General features: G+C 36.0%; 1 pseudogene; it reads left to right on the top strand.

Annotated features, from left to right (window-relative positions):
* The first annotated feature begins 12,438 nt into the window (after nt 1-12,438).
* Nucleotides 12,439-16,153, top strand: LOC127221903 (protein FAM220A-like; annotated as a pseudogene).
* The last annotated feature ends 7,859 nt before the right edge of the window (nt 16,154-24,012 follow it).

Raw genomic sequence — 24,012 nt, 5'->3', positions numbered from 1 at the left:
CCCCTGCAAATTGTCACACAGCAAAGGAAAATGGAATATTTTCCTAGTTACCACCCTGTTTTGACGTGTGTGTGTGTGTACGTGTGTGTGTGTGTGTGTGTGTGTGTGTGTGTGTGTGTGTGTGTTGAGGGATTTTTTTTAAAGACATACAAGAATCACAGAAAACTTCCACCCACTGAGTAGCCTCATTTTTCTTTGCAGCTTCATATAATCATCTTACTTCACAATTTAAAGACAGCATCTACTAGTCAACCATGTTGCTCATTACTTCTCTGTAATTCCTCCACTTTTGTAGATGATTCCATCATCCCTGTGATTTTTTTCACAACTGAATACATGGTTTAATAACTCAAAGTAACTGCAAGGTGGGTCTCACTATTTGTATTTGTAAAGATTTAAAATTCTAACTCTGAAAGTGGTAAGCCTTGAATGTGCATTAAATAGTGAAAATAATAAATTATTTTTGTACATGTATACTATGACTAATGGTGGTTCTGGAGTTATGATAATTCCTTTAAACTCCATAATATCTTTAAATTCCATAACAGTCCTAAAGAGTATAGCTGGATGTTGTCTGTGCCATTAATTCCCCCTGAACCAGTTTCTCTCCTGCCCATAGCCATTTCTTAAATGATCATTCTGAGGCTTAATATTAATTATATTTGTCTGTCTAGTGGCTCAGGAATATTATTCGCAGGAATAATAATTCTCATAATTAAATTAACTAATTTCTATTAGTCTATATGTTTTGCCATGAAGCTCATAACTTGGTACCTCACATTTGCTTCCCCTGTAGCTGCATGGCATATACCTGACTTCACCATTTTTCTCTATATAACTGTTTGGATTTTCAACCTGGATCTGTTCTGCTTGGCCATTGGCCATTCATCAAATAATAAAAACAACACATATTCACAGCATACAGGAAGATATCCCATATCAACTTCCCTGAAACATAGAGTTATAAGGAAAATGGCTTAAAAACTCTTCCTGAATCATATTAATGAGACATAGTCTACCTCATCACCAATTGCATCACTCAGGAGAACCACCTTTGCAACTTGATTGGGCAAAACAGGAGAGCTGGCCTTGGTGGTGTGAGTTCTGGTAAGACTGCTGGAGAGACTGAGGAAGTGTGAGAGAGCAGGAAAACAGGCCCTTTCCCTGTGGCTACTACAGTGGGTGAATTAACCAGTGGAATTCTGAAACACTCTGCCTAGTGGTGGCAATGAGGGAAGACTGGCAGGCTGACAAACCAGCAACCACAAAGGCCAAGAATCAGGGCTATAAGTTGGCCCACCACAACATCTACCTTATCAATGATCTGTGGGAGTTATATGTAGGGGCTGGACCTGCAGATCCATAGTGGCAGGATCTCCATGAAACAAAACAATAGCATGTTATCCATGAGGAGTCCCAGATGCCTGTGTTGAGGGGGTAGCAGGAGCAAGAGGCTTCAAACTAGACCAATGACTCATGCCACTCTTATTCATTTTGTCTTTTTGTTTGTGTATTTTTTGTGTCTTTGTTCTTTGTCTTTATGTTTTTCTTTTAATTTTAGTTCATTTTTTTGTAGTAGATGTTCCAAGAGCAGAAGGCAGATATGAAAAGACAGGAAATGAATGGGATAAGATACATTGTTAAATTGACAATGAATAAATAAAGGAGTTAAAAAAGAATCAATCATGTAATAAGCAGAGAATTCTCCAAAGAAGAAAAACAAGGTTTTCAAATTTTCACTTACCTATCAAGAAAAGCAAATTAACACTATACCATATAATTTTGTCTTCATGTCCTCAGAATGATTAAAATAACAATTTAAAAATTGACATCAATCAGGGTGGTACTGTGTAGTGAGATATTTCCTTTATCTGCATCTGTGGCACTGACCATGCCCATTGGTGGGTGGAGACAGGGGTGGAAGTGCCCTAGGAGAACTAGGTCTAAGGATGAGCCCATGAGCGCTGTCTTGCTAGCAGGACATGGACAGGAGAGGATCCGGAGGCATCCTTGGGACCAGGAACCTGCTGGTGTTCATCTGTCTATTTTGTAAGTTATTTCTCCCTGAACAAACATCTATTCAGCATATTTATTTCTCCTGATCCTTATTTAACCACAATATCTGGTGTCTGAAGTGGGATCAGGATTTTCACTGGACATGGTTTTCACCCAGGTGGCAGACACCATTCTCTTCCCCCACCTTCTGTGAACAAGCAGGTCTCTGACCTAACCAGGTGGACACACTGCAGCTTGTGAGATGTTTGTGCCTGCCCTATTTATCTCCCTGAGACCCTGAAACCACTGCTCATCTCCTGCCCATTCCTTCACATTGCTTGCGCAGAGCCCTGCAGCACCTGTCCCACTTATGTTTTCCCGCCCACGGCCTGGCCTCTGGGCCTGCCCTGCTTGTCTGTTCTTGCATCTGGGCAGTGCAGGTAGGAGGGGGCACCTGCTAGCCATGTGGTCCCAGTATTTTGCATAAAGCTGGTTTCACTCCTTCATTTAACAAAATTTTGCTTGCCTTAGTTTGTTAAGAGCTGTTCTACCGGGACCAAGATCAGAAGGATCGTCTGCTGCAGGATGCTATTTGATGGTACACCTCCAGGAGTAACTACCACAAGTTGAAATTTACAACTAAAAGCATCAAAGTTCCAGGACAGTAGAATTACACATAAGGTAATTACAACATGCTTCACAATATAAAGTGATATAATATCTGAGATCAATTGTTCAATATCTATAACAGATAATCTTACAATGCAGGACTCCAGGAATTATTTTACTTCATATACAGAAGGAATTTTAGCAGAAGAAAATCATGACTTAACCAATATATACATTGTTTTTTGTAATAGCAATGGGTTTCATCATTAATATGATATTCTTAAAGAAATGGTTTGAGATTAGAGAAAATAATAAAGAACTTGTACAAACCATAGTAGACTTAGGAACAAGGATTAAAAAAATTGTAAATGACAATAGAGAATAAAAAACAGAATGCAAAACATAGAATGCTTAGAAAGAAAGGTTCAGAATATTGAAGATGGCAATAAAGAGCTGACAGATAGAATACAAAACATGCACCATAAAAATGACCAACCAGAAAACAGAATTTGTTCCATGTCTGATGCCTTAATAATCAAAACAGAAACAATGCAATGCATTAACACACTAGCAGAATCAGCTTGTTCCTTGTTGGATGAAGCTACTAATAAGGTTAAAAAAAAACTTGAACATAAGATGGAAAGATTAGCAGATAGAGTCTGTTCCATGTATGAGGATAATGGCAAGCTAAAGGATAGAACATTGTTTCTGGAAGGCAGTTTACATGCTGTTCAGATAATATCTAAGGATTAGAATACTAAAAACATGGAATCATTCATAGTTGTAGAAAGCAAAAAACTGACTGATGCAATGAAGTCTCTAGATAGTTATATGTTTCAAGATGTTCAGACACTCAAAGAAGCAATGGTGAATAGATATCAGGCCTTAGAAGACCTTCAATCTGATACATCAGAAGAAGAACTACAGGTAACAGGGCATGAAAGATATTTAAAATTTTCTACACTGTTTAGGGTCAGAGGAGCTGTCCCTGTATCTATTAATGAAAAACCAGCAACGAAAAAACACCCAAAAGGTGTCAATGCATATCAGTGGGAACCAATAAGCATGAAAGATTTAAAAGGTATAAAGGAAGCAATAGTCTCTTATGGCATGCATTCACCATATGTGATGCAATTAATATAATCATGGGCAAGGAATAACAAGGTAACCTCTAAGAATTGGGATCAATTAATATCAGCTGAACTTGAAAACTCATCTCAATTAGAATGGAGGACTTTATGGATAGAGGAAGCAAATGCTCTTGATTTTCAGGGCTTAAAGAAAGGTTATAAAGCTCCCCAAGATAAAAGTCTTGGTGAGGGTCTTTATTCTGACCCAGAAACTCAAGCTGTCTATGATGAACACATCTTGTCTCTATGCAGTACAACAGCTTTGAATATTTGGGATGACTTTCATAAAGTAGAGGAGAGGATAGAATACTATACCAAGATAAGGCACGGATCAAGAGAATGCTTTAGTGTATTCCTAGAAATGTTGTCTATAGCAGTACAATTAGAGGTAGCAGACAAATATTGTAGATGAATACTCATAGAATCTTTAGCTTATGAGAATGCAAATCTACAATGCAAATATGTGCTTTGGCCTTTAAAAATCAGATCATCACCCTTGGATGAATGTGTCTTATATACAGCCAACACTGAGTATAATGACAATAACACTGAAGCTTGGGTAGGAGAAATCAAATGTCTGAGAAGGCATCAAGATAACAGAGCTCTTAATTATGGTGACATAGAAGCTTAGCTTGGGTAGGAAAAGCCATCTTCAAAGGTTTGAAAAGATATCAAAATGTCAGATGTTTTAACTGCGGTAAGACAGGACATCTAAAAAGAAATTGTAGGCAAATTATTTCTAGAAATAACACTCCAAAGAGTGAATCGGACAGAAGACCTGTGCCTTCTGGGTTATGTAGCAGGTGCGGGAAAGGCAGATACTAGATGAATGAGTGTAGATCGACCAGAGACAAGCAAGGAAACCATTTACAATTGAGAAACTCCTTTGGGGGGGCTCTCAAAGGCCCCCATGTCAAAGGTGGTCCAAACATCCCCAGTCACTGTCAAGGACAATCTTACACAGGACAACTAGAAAATCCAGTGCCTATTTTTAAAAACTCATACCACTCTGGATGATGAACTAGTGATGGAAGTTGAATCAAACATGAAAGAAGGAAAGAAAAACCATGTATTTTGGCAAACCTCTATAAAGAGTCAAATGCCTAAATTAACAATTAAATTGAATAACAGACTGTTTGGAGGAATTTATGGCACAGAGGCTGACCTAACTATCATAACTAATAAATCTTGGCCTCAAAGATAGCCCCAGCAAGAGGTAAATGTTCAATGCTTAGGGATTGAACCCCTTTCTCAGGTAAAACAAAGCATGGGATGAATTGAATGTGTAGGACCGGAAGGACAAAGAGGAATGTTGAGACCATATGTGGCTGATATAGCAATAAATATTTGGGGTCATGATCCTTTTCAGCAATGGAATACACAGATCAACATTTCTCCAGTATTAGATAGCAGCCATAAATGACATCATGATTGTGGAAAAAAATATTATAAAGTATTATACAAGACAGACACCAAATATCCAGGCTGTACAAAAACAGAATACAAGTGCCAAACAAACAGAAGAACCAAAAGTCCTACCCTTTCAATGGCTAACAGATAAACCTGACTGGGTAGGGTGTTGGCCTATGACCTCTGAGAAATTAGAAGCTTTAGAACCTGGTTCAAGAACAGTTAAATGATTGACATATTGAGGAATCTACCAGCCCATGGAACTCTCCTGTATTTGTTATCAAAAAGAAAACTGGTAAATGGAGAATGCTTACAGACCTGAGAGCCATCAAGAAAGTTATTCCAGGCTTCTCTACAGCCTGGAATGCCCTTGCCTTCTTTGATACCTAAAGAATGGTCTATTATAGTTATTGATTTAAAGGGTTGCTTCTTCACTATACCTTTACAAGAACAAGATAAAGAGAAATTTGCCTTCATGGTACCTTATTACAATAATTCTCAACTGGTAAAGATATATCAAAAGAAAGTTTTGCCACAGCGAATGCTAAATAGCCCCACCATGTGCCAATATTTTGTGCAAAAACTGTTGGAAATAACTCATAAACAGATTCCACAATCCATAACCTACCATTACATGGATGATATATTGTTAGCTGACTCTAAAGGAGAAATATTAGAAAAAATGTTTGAGAAAGTAAAGGAAGATTTACCTCACTGAGGATTACAAATTGCACCCAAAAAAATACAAAAAAGGAAATTCTATCAAATACTTAGTATATAAAATAGGTCTACAGAAAATTAGACCACAAAAAGTACAGCTCAGGAGAGATTGCTACCAAAATCTTAATGATCTTCAAAAGTTAATAGGTGAGATTTCTCAACTGCAAACCATTATTGGAGTAAAATGGCATGATTTGAAAAACTTGAAAATGTCCCTAAAAGGGGACAAGAACTTGAGTAATTCATGAATACTGTCAGCTGAAGCTGAAAAGGAATTATAATGTGTAGAAAAGAGGATACTAGAATCAAATGTGGACCATGTGGATCCAAAATTAGACTGTATTCTTGTTATACTACCTGCTAGAATACATTCTTCAGGGATTTCGATGCAGAGGGAAGATATCATATTAGAATGGATATTCCTACCACATAAACAGAATAAAACACTAAAAACATATAGAAAAGATCTCTGACTTGATTGTAAAATGTAAATTAAGACTTTGTCAACTAGCAGGAAGGGACCCACCATAAATTATAGTACCTTTAACTAATGAGGAAATTTCCTCCTTATGGAAAGATAATGAATATTGGCAGACAGCATGCAATAAATTTTTGGGAATGATTAGCAACAATTATCCCAGAAGTGAAGAATAAAATTCATAAAGAAAACCATTTGGATCCTTCCATGCATTCTAAGAAAAATACCTATCTCTGGAGTTCCTACATTCTATGCTGATGCAAACAAATCTGGTAAGGTGGGATATGAATCAGCAAAAATAAGTAAAGTCATTCAAAGCCCTTAAAATTCTGTATAAAAGGTAGAGTTGTATGTCATTCTCATGGTAATTATGGATTTTACAGAACCCCTCAATATAGTTACTGACTATCAATACACAGAGAGGGTTGTCTTATACATTGAGACTGCAGAATTTATTCATGACAATACAGAATTAACTTCATTGTTTATACAGTTACAAGGCACTGTCAGAAATAGAACTCTCTCTCTCTCTCTCTCTCTCTCTCTATATATATATATATATATATATATATATATATATATATATATATATTACATCAGATCCCTTATGGGTCTGCCAGGTCCTCTAATTCAAGACAATGATTAAATTGATAAGTAGAATTTTGTTAGAAGCCTTGGAGTTTCATAAGAAACACCACGCAAACAGCAAAGGTTTCAGAAAGGATTTTTCTACTACTTGGCAACAAGCTAAGGAAATAGTAAGGAAATGTACTACTTGCTCATTCGATAACCAAACTCCTTTCACACCAGGCAGTAACCTTAAAGGTATGAATAGGAATGATATATGGCAAATGGATGTGTTTCATTTTGCAGAATTTGGAAAATTAAAATATGTGCATCACACTATTGATACATTTTTAGGGTTTCAATGGGCCACTGCCCTGAGCTCTGAGAAAGCTTATACTGTTATCACACACCTATTAGAGGTAATTGCCATTACGGTCATACCTGCACAAATAAAAACTGACAATGCTCTGTCATATATCTACAGCAAATTGAAACTTTTTTTTTTGTATTATAACATAAAGAACATAACTGGGATACCCCACAATCCTACAGGACAAGCAATAGTTGATAGATCCAATTGTACTTTAAAAGAAACACTCCATAAACAGGCAGGAGGAACTAAGACACCCAAACACAGATTACATAATGCTTTATTAACATTAAACTTTCTTAATGCTAATGAAAAAGTAAAATCATCTGCAGAAAGGCACTGGACAAAAAAAAAAAACTTCTGAACTAAACCAGCTGATATACTTCAAGGATGTATTGACCTCAGTATGGAAACCAGGATATATATTACATTGGGGTAGGGGTTTCACATTTGTATCTACAGGAGAAGAAAAGCTATGAATACCATTTAAGTTGATCAAGATCTGAGTTGCAAAAGAGAAATATCTTAATGAAAAGAAATGACAAGTCATCCAACAAATTGGTTCCCATGAGATGTGCAGAAACCTCTCAAAGGTAGGTGAAATGTTCTGTTCTTGTCTTTACAGGAAAACAGAGAACACCCATCTTCAAACAGCCAAAAGACACTGAACATGTAGGTACCTACAGAAAAGAAGATAGCTCTCCAGAAAGAATCACTCAATGAAGAGGAATCTGATTTATGGTAAAAATATTTAATTCTAGTATTCTCTTTCTATACAGAAATCTATCTCTCTTTAATATCTAGTATTCCACTAGTCACAATGCATGTAAACCAATGCTGGTTTGGAGTTGGATTTAGATTTCTTTCTTTAAATTTAGCATGCTCTTAAGGTTAAATTAAGTTTCTGCCTTATATCAAGAAGCCGATTGGTGTAAGGCAGAAGAAAACAAAATCTGGGGACTCATTTGCTTATACGCAATGAAATCCCAATTTTCTCATATACATTTTAATGATTTTAATGGTTATTGTTGTCTTTCCCTATATGTATATGTTAAAGCTTGAAAAATTTACTTTAATATTGAAGTTTAAATTTTCCACGAGAAATAATAACAATTCCTAACAGCAATCTTTGAACTCTACGGAAAGAAGACAGGGCCCCATGTCGTCATTTCCCTTGACTCAACCTGATGCATCTGGACGACAAACATCACCCAAAAACCAGTTTGAGTGTTTTGCTCGAGACAAGTCTTGACTAGCTAGCTGTATTGGTGCACCTTCTTATTACACCCTGGCCAGATTTTCAGATAGAACTCCAGTCAAGCATCCTGCCACACAGTGACTAGCTACATATTTCACAACCAGTCCTGTCGAGAAATTTGGTTGCTAAAATTTTATTCCTACAAGATCCCATGAAGCAATCAATCATCCTCCCATTTCAGCAGGAAGTTATCTTAAGATAACAATACCCCCTTTCCCTACTCAGGGCATTTAGGGAGAATATTCATCTTCTTTGGGTTGTCTTAATTACTTAGATTTGGGTATGGAAGGTGATGCTTAAATTCAAGTATCTCTTTTAGACAGGGATAGGGTATGATTGGGAAAGGTACAGATGGGATATAGGTAGACTAGCCTATCTTCTTATGAATTATTTCAGTTATTCTGAGATATTAGTATTATGCAGCTTACATTGTTATAGATTCTTACATGTGGTAACCTATTGTAATTAAGCTTTTATTCCCTTCCCAACAAATTGTATATTATATTTTGTCATAGTGTGTAAAATCTTTCCATTTATGATGTTTTATGCACATTATCCTTATCATATTCTATGTATTTATACTTGTACTTATGTCCAAGACATTTTGTGTATTGATACAATTTAGGATATTTTCATCATGCTGCACTTTATACTCTTACCTCTGGTCTAGACATTTGTACTTTAACTTGGTTTTATGAATTTACATGTATATATACATACATAGTTATATTGCTTAGGTATTTTCCTTGCTTTACTCAGGGAAGTTTCAGTCAGTTCTTTTAGCAAAGTTCCCGAGTATTACATTTTCTTCACACATGTTTCCTATACCTATTAGATTAGTCATACATAGATGCTTAATCTTCAAAAACTTCCTAGACCTGCAGAACATGGCATTTAAATGTTTTAATATTAGTACTCTGTTGACATGAGACACTGTTGCTCCTGACAGCACAGTGCACTTTCCGAAAATATGTTGGGCACTGTTGTTGCTCCTGCTGGAGTTCATTCTTGCCTGAGTTAATGGCCTGTTGGGCAAAGAACTGCCCCCACCTTGACCACTGATTTGGACATGCAGTCCTATGTGTTTGCAGGAAACAAACATAGAAGACTGCTGAACCTTTCTAAGTCAGGGTAATACAGATTTTCTACCTCCCTGATTTTGTTGTGGTTTGTAAGGTGCTCTGGCTCTACCAATGTTTCTGTGATACCTCAGGTCACTGTCCAGGTAGAGTGCTGTTTCTGTCTTTGCTGCACCTTTTAGAAGTTGCCCATCCACACTTCTTATCTAACCTAGTGTTTCTATTTTCCTTCTCAGGGCTTTGATGAGGTTGAAGGTTAAACATTCACAACTATTATTCTCTCTTCTTAGTTAGATATGTTAGGTACTAGACTTAAACTTTCCAGATTAGGACAACTTTATTGTAAACTGAGTATGCCTTTACACTAGGACTAGATGTGTAGGTCTTAAGTTTGTATGTTCTTGATTTTCTTTTTCTTATAGCACACTTGTTATTCACTGTTTTGTATATAGTTTTGTATAAAGCCTAAAACTTTTCTTTAGACTAAAGGGGGAATTGTAGTGAGATATTCACTTTGTCCACATCTGTGGCACTGACCACACCCATTGGGGGTGGAGACAGGGGCATAAGTGACCTGTGAGAACTAGGTCTGAGGAGGAGCCTGGAGCACTCTCTTGCTGGCAAGACACAGACAGGAGAGGATCCTTTGGACCAGGAAACTGCTGCTGTTCATCTGTCTATTTTGTAATTATTTCTCCCTGAATAAACATCTATTTGGCCTATTTATTCCTCCTAATCCTTATTAAACCATGATAGTACTGGCAACACACCTTTTTTCCCAGCACTCAGGTGACTCAGGTGGTAGAAGCAGGTAGATCTCTAAAGTTTTAGACAAGCCTGGTCTCCATAGTGAGTTCCAGGAAACTGAGGGCTGCACAAGGAAACGCTGTCTTAAAACAAAGAAACAAACAAACAAACCAAAAAGCCCAAAGCAAACAAACAAAAAAGACATCAAATGTGGTTCTAAAAGTTGAACACACATTCATGGTTGGTATATGAGAACTTCAGCAGTGACTGTGAAAAATCAATGTGTAGGTTTCCAAAAGTCCTAGAAAATGATATATTAAGCTACTCAGCCTTTCTGGGGGCATATTGCTAAAGACTCTATGTCCTAGTATACTGATACTTCATCATATATATCCAAAGCTTTATTCACAATTATCAGGAAAATGGATAGCTTAGAGGTCCAATAATAAATTAATGGGTAGAAAAAGATACAATAAGGTATACACAATGCAACATTGGTGTTCAAGTATAAAGAAAAATTAAATTATGAAAATTATAGATAAAAGCATACAAGCTGGGATATAATTATTTTGAGGGAGGCAACCAAGAGCAGAAAGACAAACTTCTTGCTTTGTTGTCCTTCATATGAGAATGCTTACTTAGAAACTTTCTTCTTTAGTGAGTCTGTGTGTGTGTGTGTGTGTATGTTTGTGTGTGTGTGACTTTTTTCTTTTTCTTTTTTTTTTTTTTTTTTATTGTTTTCCACTTTATTTATTGAGGCAAAGTCTCTCCTAGAACCAGGCAGTCACCAAGAAGATAGACTGGTTGCCACACAAGCCCTGGAATCATCATCTGTGACTACCACCTGTGCTAGAGTTTCATGCTACCATGCCTGGCTTTTGACCAGCTGCTCAGGTTACAAACTGAAGTTGTCATGGTTTCACAGCAGATATTTTACCCAATGAGTCCTCTGATTTTAGCCCATAGGATTCCCTAGTGCATCAGTAACACATATCCATTCTGAAATATAATTCTCGTTTTGTTTTTGTAAGAGCAAATTATTTCCTGACTCCATTGTGCTTGGGAATCTTGTTTTGCATAGGAAGCTTTGGATTAAAGCAACTAAGGAAAATATCTGACAGCTAAAGAATCACTCTAACTGTTTCTTATTCTTTCATATTTCTCTTCTCTATAATATTTTCCTATAACACACAATTATTTCAACCTATGGCCTGTATAATATTTCTCAGGTCTCTCTTTCATCTACAGAGTGAGATTACTCTTTATTTTCATAACGTGACCATAGGCTGCATATAAGACTTTACACCACTATGCTATTATACTTCTGAATTGGAATTTCAACATAATTTAAAATTTGTTATTTTATTATGATAAAGTAATACACACTTTTCCATTCTTTTTCTTGCTAATAACTCTGCTGAACTCAACAATGCCCATCCTCATGTGTTTACCAGAAATTGATCTTGGTTCTTTTCACACAGTGTCAGTGACGGAAAATGCTCTTTTTATTCACATGATAAACATGTTCTCAGAGTTATTTTATAATAGATCTCTATATATGTTAGGATTATTTTCTGACCATAAACCAAGCATCCAAAGGGAATGGGATCCTATAATCCCCTTTGAAGCAGCACTAGTCTACAGCATATGCACCATACCCTAAATCCACTGTCTAAGTGTCTCACTAGCCTCCTTTCTCTACTACATGATTGAGAATTTTGGATAGCACTTGCTCCTTTTAATCTTTCTAATTGTTTTTTAATCTAGAAATTGACATCATCTAGCATCAAATCTAAACTACAAAGAGCACCAGAGGTTTACACACAAATGGCAGGTGCCTGTGGGCCCTGATAGTCTGACATTCTCTCTTTGGTTTACTCCATCTGGAAATAAGGAGTTACATTCATCTTCATATAAAGCATGGGTATTTTAAACCTTAGATAAGTGAATGAACAAAACCATATATTATTGCTGCCTTAGTCAGTCAAGGTGACTTGATTCTTTTGTTCAACTCTGTCTTTCCTCAGGAGTCAATGATATTGATAAATTGTTTCCTGTAGGGTACTCTGAGGGTGATGCAAGTAGGCATTTATCAGGAGATGAAAGAGTATATGGAAGACTATGAAGCTTTGGCTCCAGGCACTTCACAGCAGTGAGCAGAGAAAATTCCCCTGATGCACACCTTATGTATTGGATTTCCTCCAAGTATTTTAGTTTAATGTATATCTAAAGACCTAAAAATGTAAGAACCAGAAAGCAGTAATCCAAATCTACACTCCGTGGTGAAACATTTTCCAAGAAGGAAAGTGAAAGATTACATATATGGTTGGAAAAATTGTTGCTACCTCTTTAATAATGACAGGCTTCCTAGGAATCTCTGATGAACAAAATTTGCATAAGCTGGAGGATTTATTTACCCAGGCAACAATGCACATAGAAAATTAAATGATTTAATAATTCCATACCACTTAAATGATTTGGCATCTAGAACTTCAAGGGCCTCCTGCCTAGAAGACAATTATCAGAAGCAAAAGCCATGGAAAGAAATAATATGAAAGGATTACTGAGCTAGTGCAGGCAAAATTAATTGCCTACAGGTTTTCTATGGACAATAGATGGATAAATGGAGTATTATTGGTACTCAGTGCCAGAGACAATATCTAGAGCTGCAAAGTTTTGTACTACATGGTAGGTTAGCCTTCGAAATATGCACTTCAATGTTGATGCCAACAAAAGCAAAAGTATCACACAGAGCCAAATCCTTTAAATTCCTTTGCTTATTGAAATAAAAGAAGATGGGAATCAGTGCTTATGTTAATTTGAGAATCAAATGAAGAATGTGATGTAGCTTTTTGAAAAATAAATCTCCTATTGCTGTTACACCACAAAATCAAAGGGAATATTTACTCTGTCAAAAAGAATTCAATAACATCAGATACTTTTGCAATTTTAAAGTTCCCTTTCATTATCAGCACTCAACATTAAAGAAACCCTTCATTTCAATAGAAAATCCCCTTTGGGGGTCTTAAGAAAGTGGCTTCTTTCACGATAGCCATATCTGAAGCCTAGACAGAAGTAGTTTTTTTAGTGTGCAATTTCAAGAACATGTGTAATGCCATATGTTTCTCCCATATAGATGATATATTGGTAGAAACAATTATCATATGCCTACATAATCACAGAAGGAAAACCCATTTCAAATTTTAGTCCTTAGACTATATGGACAAAGATCCACAGCACTAGTATGTTAGGAGTATATGAAACTGGTTCTCTAATTCAATGAGATTTGAGCAGATCTGTCGTACATGCTGTTCATATCATTAATGTTTATGACAACTTAGCTTCCTGCCACATTGCTACATCTTCTTCCACACTTTAATTTAGTCACAGTTGACTAGACTAGACAAAGCTGTTACATTAATCTGGTAAATAGATTTACCGGCAAATATCTTGCAAAAAAATATGTTTGCCAAATATTTGAATACACTGTATTATATACTACCAATCATTTCAAATATCTTATATTTTCAGAGAGCTTAGGCTCTGTTAAATCACTGTTTTTAAGTTCATGGCAGCAAGTAATTTAATATCACATACTCTAGCATTCCCTCACAGCCTTTTTTGGGGTGATATAAGCTTTCATGCTGAAAACAGACATGGGATTTTGCATCTACTTACCTCATCGACTCCTCTGACTTAATAAGTGCCTAAGCTGGAGAGTAAAAATGCCAAATTCTAAGTCCTGCAACATAAAGGATATATTTTCTGCCTTAAGGAGGCTGGAGAATAGATTCATAATAAATGCTAATGAACAGGTATATGTGGGCACTATATTCACAAAAGTCACATATTAAACCAATGAGAACTTTAGTTCCAGTGACCTAAATGTCCAGTTGTATTATGAGGGACTGATATTCCTGATATATATATATATATTCTCCATGATTTCCTGCCAAAACACACCTTTTTGAGCTTCTTGCTTCCTAAGAATCTGAAATTTCTTCATTGGCAAATCTCTTGTTGAACTTCATTTGTACTTGAAAGGTTTTTTTGTTTTCTGTTTTTTTTTTCCCCAAAATCTAGACTCCTATATGATATTTTCAAGGAGCTTTCTTGGATTTCTCAGTCCAGACTAAATGATCCTTAATATCTGACTTCTCTTTGGACATCTAAGTTCTTAGTCTAACTGGTACAGTCAGGTCTGTATCTTGATTGTATTTTTCTGACTAGATTTGTTCTACTCTGATATTTACAATTTAAAGGCATACTAATCATTGATAAAACTTGAGCCTTTTTCCAAATTCAATACACAATTATCAAAATATTTGCAGAGTTTTAAAAATTGAATGATTTGTGGCTCAGTAATAAGATGTCTTTGAATGATAATCATCCTTAAAATTTAGTTTGGTGAATGCTAGTATCTTGCATTTCTTCCAGAAGGATAAAATAAGGAAAATGTGAGTTTGTAACTTATCCACTATGACATTGTTCCTTTCAGTTTTCTCCTCCTGCTTATTTCCTCTTGATGCATTAACATACCATGTGTTTTGTGACAGATTTATCATCTTCTCCTTTAGCAATACCTCAATAGAATAATTAAGAATTTCACACTAGGCTGCCCTGAGGCCAGCTCTCCCGCTGGCCTCAACCAGGTCTCCCTCCCTCCCCAAGATCTCTGAGCACTGAACAGCAGCCCTGGGAGGAGGCCTTGGAAGCAGCAGCTCGGAGACGGAGGGCAGGTGGGCAGTGGGAGCTCTGTGGGTCTCTATATATGGCTAGGGCTCTGTCTGGTCTAGCTGTCCGGCTGTCGCGCTGATCCGATGTGTTCTCCTTCAAGAGGCTGACCCGCACTCTGCTCATCTTCTTTGACTTGGCTTGGCTGCTGTGCATCAACTTTCCCTACTTCTATATCGTGGATTCCATGATGCTCATTGTGCACCTGCAGGTTCATATTGAGATCCACTGAAGGCCATCCCTAACTATTAGGCATCACACAGGCTCACTGCAACAGAGGGCACAAAGATTGAGGGGTGGAAGAGGGACCCTAGGTACTTGCCTGGAAAATATAAAGAGGTCACAAGGAGGTGACTTGCACAAACTATCATGTGGCCTAAGAGGAGAAGCCAGAAGGGGAGCCCCAGACCAGCAGGTGTGCCTTCCTAGACAGAATAGCCTGCAGCAGATACTGATGGAAAGTCACAGGACACAGTGATGGCATCCTTGGCAATGATCAGAGTGAGGCTGACTCATACTTCACAAAGTGCTTCAGTGTCTGAAGGAATCGATGGGAAGAAATTTGGTTCCAGCAGGGTCTGTAAGCAAGGTTCTGTCATCTGCGTTGGGAGAACATGTGGCTGGGTTTCTTGTGGCATCAGAGATGCACTAGGAAGTGACTGGCTGGGAAGAAGGCCCAGGGCCACAGACCGCTGTGGATGGTACCCCACAAGAGAGTCCTCAGTGTCAGGATGGCCAGACCATCCAAAACTAAAGGAAATGGGTTTTCTGAAGGGTGAATCCCTAAGTGCTGTCGCCGAGGGGCCGGACATCAGGTCAGAACTGTCTTACCCATATTTTGAGCTGTGCCAGCAGCCATATGCTTATACCTATTATGAAGTTCTCTCAGAAGGCAAAACAATATGTGTATTCCTCGACCACTTATATCCTGTGTTTTCAGAGCAAACAGAATACGAGGAAACTTTCTCGAGCTTAAAAAGTACCTCAGATGGTCTGCAGAGAGCTGTGGTGTCACTGACTCTGCAATCTTCAAGATTAGCAAGTCTGATGCCATAGTTAAGGTACAAGCAGAACAATAACAGTAGCAGATTAATCTTAAAGGTTGTCTTGTAGTTTCTTTTGCATTAAATCTGGCATACGCTGCAGCCATTCAGTTCCTGCTCTGATGAAGAGACACACCTCACTGATTGATGCAGAGGGACATTTTTGAGCCTGTTTCAATTGTTTCAGAAAGACTCGAAACTGGGAAAACCCTTCAAGGAGATGATTGATCTATCGTAAGATCAAATGAGAACCAATTAGCACAGAGTTCTTTATCATGGAGACACATTCTAAAGGGCTAGCATCCCAGATGCAACCTGTCTTGGCTTACCTCTGGCCATCTGATGGAAGTGGAGATCTGTAGGCTACCCCCTCCACTTCTTGTAAGTCTTGCTCTCGCTCTGGTCATGACGAGTCATGCCATTTTGCACTGTATGGACTCTCTGACCTGCAGCCACATATCCTGTCTCACATGCTTCTTTCCTTCCGCTTGAATTGCAGTTTTCAACGGCAGCATTTTGGGGAATTTGAAATATTAAATTTAGGATTATCTTGAACCCCAGAAGAGTTTGAGACTATTTCTGCCGACAGAACATAGATTACAAGTGAAGTGTTTTACTTTTCCCAGACCCTAGGATTCATAATCTCTTTTACCTTAAGATTTTCTTTTTTGTAAAATAATTCTCCCTTTGTGTTTTGTTGATAACTTTAATAAAGGTCACTTAAAGAACGAACATTTTTAAAGCTCCCTACCCAAGAGAGAGTTAAAAAACAGCCCTGGGCAGGGGGAGAGCAATCTGATTGTATATGTCATTTTATTGTATGCTAAATTACTATGTCATGGGCTATTTTAGTGTTTTAGAGAAATAATAAAATCTGTTCTTTAGCACAATAAATATGTTTTTATATTTTAAAGAAAAATAATTTTACACTAGTCCATACTGCCCTAATCATATACACTAACTTACCCATAGCAAAAGGATGGAGAATATAAACTTATATTTATATAATTTTAAAACTTTTAGGCATTCTTTAAGTAAATGACATTAATGTTTCCCACAAGTTTAATACTTTATTTAAACATTACAAAAGACAGTAGAGCAGTTATTATATCCTCAATAATCAATATTCTGTCCTATATGAACATTTATAATATGATATTTAGCATGATTAAAACAATGATCAGTGAATCCTTCACTGGGTGATATATTTAATTTACTTATTTGTTTAATTGATGGTGTTCTTCATTGTATTATATTAATAAATAAGGTTTACACTGTGTGGAATGATGAATGCTTGTGAGTGGAGATGGTCAGATAGGACAAATGCATCAGATCTCCCTGGAACTGTAGGTATTGGCAGTTATGAGTTACACAGTGTGGATTCCGGGTATGGAATGCTGGTCTTATAAAAGAGCACATATTTTCTGAAGAGCTGAGCCTCTGTCTTGCCTAAAATATATTCTTATTTAACTAATATGTATGTCATTGTGTAAGGACTGAAAATACTTGTGTTTTCACAGGCCTTGTGCTTTCTTTGAAGATATTTGAACAAAATTTACTAGCATGAGTTATCAATAAGAGTACTAATAAGCAAATAAAAACAGAATGTTGGATGTGTATATTAACAGAGTCAGAAGAAATCTAGAACATCAAAAGTTTAAATAGGTAAAATTTCAAAATATATACTATATTTCAGTGTAGTTTTTAAAACAAATTAAAATGAATTAAAAAATTAGGAAATACAGCAATCTTGGAATTATAATAGACAGGCTATAAATATTGGGAGAGACTGTCATCTATTATTGGCAATAATAAAAGCTTTGATTAAAACCTGTAATTTTCTATATCTACCCCAGGCCATCTGAACAATTATATGTTCATCTAATAGTCTTACTTTTATAAACATCATCTCAGTAGAAAGCACCAAATCCTATACTTCTTAAAACCATGACTGAAACATAAATGGTGATACTATAACCTGAGACACCTTCTATCACAAGCTTCTTCAGCTTTTTAAGCACAAAATTTCATAGACAATGACAAAGATGATAAAGATGTCTCTGCTGGTCCTAGATATACTTGCAATCACAATGAGTTGTAACTTTGGTATTCAGACACTACCTGCAAAACACCAGGATATGTCAATAGTTCACCTTCATATAGAGATGTAAGCCATATCTCTGAGGATACAAAAGAAAGACAAGAGGTAAAAGTAGCCATCACATAGACCTACCTTTTATGCCATTGCTATGTTTTCATTTTGTACTCAGGCAAGCTGCATATGTAAATTTGCACTCTTACTAAACAACACATAAAGAAAGGTACATTGATAATTTCAGACCAGAATTTTCAACTATTTTTTGGAAACTTAGTGAGATTTTTCATTGTTAATTTCAATTCTAGATAATGTAAATTTTATTTTTCCAATCAAACAAAATACAGATACACAGTAAAAACAATCACAATATGGCCACAAGGAGGTAGTGTTTTCTCAGTTACAGTGAAGAAAATTGTTCTGAATGCTGAGATTCTAAACTGTCTTTTACATAGTCAGGATGCAATTTTCTATAGTTCTATTCCAGTATCATCATAGACATTAAATCATCTTTAACTTTATTGTTCTCATTTTGTAATAATAATAGTATCAGTAATACCTACTGAATATTTACTATATGCCAGGCAACTTTATAAAATGGATTTCATACACAGTCATATATCCAATTGCACAAAATAGTTAATATAGTTTCCCTTATTTTATATAGACGAGATAAGAACAATCAAGTAAGTCAGTATTCAGAGTATTCAGTTCAAAGTAATTGGAGAAGTGATGTGGGAACTCAGGGATTTTTGACTTTCTGGTCACATATTCTATTCACATCACTCAACACATCTCTCTTTTTACTATAATTTTCTTGTAATTAAAAAATTTATATCCATTTTAGTCTACATAAATTAAAATTTATGAATTTTATAATTTAAATATCCATTATAATTTAAAAACCAAAGTTGTTAATGTCAGGGATATTTAAAAACATCTTTTTCAATATTGCTTCAATGAAATTTTCAGATTGCCAGTGAGAGCACCCAACCCAGGTGCTTGATCACAGAAGTGCTTGGCACTGGAGGGGAAGGAATAGAATTTGATACAATTACTTTATCCTGAAATATAGCTGAGCAATTAGGAAATCTACTTACATTGTGCACCGTTTCTCTTGTAAACTGTAGGTGCTTAAGAAGCTGAGTTATAATACTGCAACACAGTCTTGATCACAAGATGTTCATTCTTGGTAGAAGATAAAGTAAAGAATCTTTGGAAGCAAGAAAAATATAGTGGATTGTTAAGTGACATTAGATATCTGTAATTTTTAAGAAGAGTTTTGTCTCAAAATTAAAGGTCCTATATATGAAAAGTGCTAGCAAAAGTAGCTATTGTTTTAGTGACTGTGCTCTTTTGACAGAGAAATATATAAATGGAAACAAACCAGACACCAAGTTACTATGAAGCTCTAGTCAATTTCACTGATGACTATAAACTATGACAAGGCAGAAGTTGTCATAATGATGGAGATAATTTTAAAAATAAAAATATTTATGAAGTAGTTTTGAATATCTAGAATTTTGTAGGAAGTCAAGAATATTGAAGAATCAATTGCAATTTCCAGAAAAGTACATTAAATAGCACACTAAATGGGGGAGTCTCTAAAGAGTGAGAGTACCTGAGGAGAAGTTTGGGGGAAGAATTCAATGCTTAGTGTATGGATATGATAAATATAACAAGTGAATTTTGTAAATGGAAGAAAGATGAATTAATCCTGAAAGGGCTTTAAGGAAGTTTACTGAAAATCTATTTCTATATGTAGGCAATTGTATATTTTCAGTTCCTTGTAGCTGCTATCCTGATTACTGTGGAAATTAAAACTTTTTACACAATAGTCTTATAATACTAGGTTCCACATGCTGCCAGCACTTCATTTATTTGCAACAATTAACAAGTCAGAAATAAATCCAGATAAATACCTTCATGTATTCTATTTTATGAGAAATTGAAATAAATTTGAATTCATTTTTACTAGTGTATACACTCCATTTATAATTTTGTTAAATGTTGTTTCCTGTCATGTTTATTGAGCAGAAAAACCCATTATTCTTTTAGGTGTCTTCCTGAACCTTCCTAGTGACATTTGCCTTATCTAGATGGAAACTATTTCCTTAAACTCAACTCAACATGCATCACTCTCTTCCATTCTTGAAGAAGCAGAAGAGAACCTCTCTAACAATCTCTGTTAGAGTGAACAAAGTCTGTAGCTTCTGTGTTCACACAATTGTACATTTATATAATTTAATGTACTTCAGTACTATTTCAGTAATTTTACCATAAAATAATATTCTGCTTCATATTTTAAACTTATGATTACTCAGAATGACACACAGATCTGCAATGTGGGTGTGTCTGTAACTACTATCTAGACAATCTAAGAAGTTCTGCATGGTAAGGTCTGAGGTCTTTCTGTAATATTAATCAGTCCTCTGATGCCACAAAACAGTCTAATGTGTCCAAATCACCTCGCTACATAATGGCTAACTCTTATAACTTCATTTTTAAAACCAGCACATCTTCTGGTTTTGATTTTCAAAACAAAACTTATAATTTCATAAATTTCAGTAATTATATTGTGCTTAATTTTACCATCATTTCCAAAGGTACTGTGTTAATTTAGTAATTCATATATCAACTAAAAGCAATGCTACTATTAATATTCATTGATGTGTTTAATTTTAGCTTATAGAAATGGATGTTTCTTCAGAAATATTATGAATAAAGAGTTCTTCATGAGTATGAAAAGTATAATTTCTATTAATATTTCAACACATATTTTCTTTAGAAGAGTATAAATCCTTGTATTTGTTACTTTTCTTATTGTGGTGACAAAATACAAGACAAAGGAAATGAAGAAAAAATGTTTTGGCACAGAGTTTTTGGGTATATTAATCACAGCACTGAAGTCAGGGCAACAGGATGCAGTGACTTATGGAAAAAATTTCTGGACCTCAGCTCCTTATCTTTTGTTTTTCAGCCCAGGATTCCAGTCATAATTACAGTGGATCTATACACTTCAATAGCAGATACAGAAAATTCTTCACAGATATACCTAGATTTCCTACTACAACCATCAAAACTACTACTAACCATCATCCACCCATTATTGCCAACTTAGCATGCAAACATACCATGTTTAAAACACAAACTCCTAATCTTATCCTTACTGTTTTATAGACATCTTTTGATACAAAATATGTTCAGTCTGTAAGCATTGTGGCTCAGATGGAAATGTATCCTGACTGGCAGGAGCCAGAGAATATTAAAAAGTCAACATAAAGCAGCTTATGGCCCTAATCCAGGAGGTTTTCTCCAAACCTTATGTCTCCAAATCTGATATACAGATATCATTTGATCAGAGAGAAATTACTTCTACACATTATCATGTGACCTCAACATTCACACTGTGGTATGCTTGTATATACATAGGATTGCACAGACTTACAGAATTTGTTAAGGGTTCACTTTTAACATACATTAACACAGAGTAAACATTATTCTTTACAAACTAGCAATGTAGGCATGGCTAGGAAATTTTGGGCCAAGGTAAGGTTGAAAACCATTAGAGAAAATGCTAAACATGCTGTTTTTTTCTAGGGTCTTGGAAGTCACGACAGAATCATCTGATCTACAAAATATTAGAGAAGCCAAGTATCCATCTCTGCTCTTGGAAGCATGAACAGCTCTGTTTGGGAAGCATCTCATATTTTTGGCTTCTATAGCACCATTTAGTCTCCATTATAATATAGCTTCTTCCACAAGTACATGTAACAATCTCTCAGGGTCTCAATACAAAGAATCTTCCTGCCACAAATTGCTCAGCCTCAGGGACCTTCTGACACCATGGGACAATTTCCCATGACTCTTTAATCTTTTGTTTATAATAACTGTAAAAATAGCACCACATAAAAATGCTATGAAATCTTTCTGCCAGTATCCCAGAGCCAGGCCTCTGAAACTAGAATTACTTTGCCCTCCGTGTACCATAATGGTTAGTCATAGAGAAGAACTTCCTTAGACTTTGTATAGTGAATGCTGTTACCTGCATTTTTTAGCTAAAAATAATCCTTCATTTATTATAATTATAAAAATAGAATCATATATAAAATTCTGCTAAATCTTTCTGTCAGCACCATAGAGACAGGCAACTGGGACCAGAACTACATTACACTCTGTGCCATGAAGGTTGATTATAAGGAAAACTTTCCCAAGGCTGTTGGTTTTAAATCTCTTGTCAAATGAACTTGAACTTTTCAAGGTAGACCCTTGCACATTTTGAGATCTTGCCTTCAGAGCAATTTTCCTATCATTCCAGTTTAAATCATATTTTTATTTACTACTGCTAGTGTTTTTCAGCAGTTACTGCTGCTTTCTCAAAACATTCTTCTCTGAAACATTAAATGTTCTCTCTTTCCCATTACACTGAATATTTTTTGTATCTTCACATATTGTGCCTCTTTATCTTACTGTAAGCCTAGCTAGGAGATTGCAATATGACCTTGACCGAGTCTGGTACTAGCTCATTTTAAGATTTCTTCTCCTAAATGTGTCTGTGCTTTTGAAGTCAGACTCTCAAATTTCTTGGGAGAAAGCCGATTTCAGACAGGCTGTTTTTAAATATATCACAAGGATGGCCCAGACCCAGTACCTGGTAAGTCTTTGCTCCTCTCTGAACCTTCAGAATCTTCATATCTACTCTTCCCTTCTTTAGGATTTGTGGCTTTCCAAATACGCATATAAATCTCTGTTTACAGCACCCTGGGGATTTGCAGCTCTCCCACATTCCCTACATATCTCTAGCAAATTAGTCCTTAATAGATACAAAACACAGGGTCAGGTTATTCACAGCAAGAGTAACACTTCTTGGTATTACTTACTCCTCTCATAGTTTTAAGTTGTACTGGGCAATACCAACTTATGAAAGTAAGATTAAAGTACATCACAATCATGAAGTCATTGTAACTGTAGCATGAGATACCTGGTCACGTTGTCTCCATTGTGAGGAAGTAGAACTCAACGAATATTGTCACTGATATTCAGTTTGACTTTTTGCCTATAGCCATCTAAACCCCTAAGCCATGGTTTGTGCTCTCCACCTAGGGTGAGTATTCTTACATTTATCAGCCTACTCTGGAATGTCCCTCAAAGATATAAGCAAATATTTGTTTCCTACGAGAATATTCACTGTGTCAAATTGATCATCAATATTAACAGTCCCTGGCCTGGAATCTAATTAGAGCATTTAAAAAATTTTGAATCCCTTCATCATCTGAAATAAAAGGAAACAGCAAATGAGAGAAGTAAGAAGGAAAGTGGATAGGTAAAACAAAGATAGAGGTCTGTATATGTTTTGTGCTCTGAAATAACCACAGTTCATGCTTCTCTCAGAGTGAAACTTCTGGAATTTTACTACTAAAATCTTCAATTTAATGTGGGTTTAAGCTCTGAAATCTGCAAAGTAGGAAAACAACATCTCTGAAAGTTAGTATGAACTGAGGAAGCCCTCAAGTCTATATTATGAGCATAGCTATGGGTTTCCCATTGATATTTTCCTTCAAGAACATCACATACTTTGACAGTGTCCACACAAATACTCTCCTCTTTCTCCTCTTCTTTCCCTCTGCACCTCTCCTTGTGTTACTTTGATAATATAAGTGAAGCTCAGTAATGCTTAGGTTCTGACTGGACTTTATTCCCTTCTGATGTATCATCATTCCCTTCTTTCTCTCTCTCCAACTTTTATCAAAGCTTCTGTTGAAAACATAACATTTAGA

This window comes from Phodopus roborovskii, unplaced genomic scaffold (genome assembly GCF_943737965.1).
Source record: "Phodopus roborovskii unplaced genomic scaffold, PHOROB, whole genome shotgun sequence".
In the NCBI taxonomy this organism is placed as follows: Eukaryota; Metazoa; Chordata; class Mammalia; order Rodentia; family Cricetidae; genus Phodopus; species Phodopus roborovskii.
This window is presented reverse-complemented; position numbering and strand designations above follow the sequence as displayed.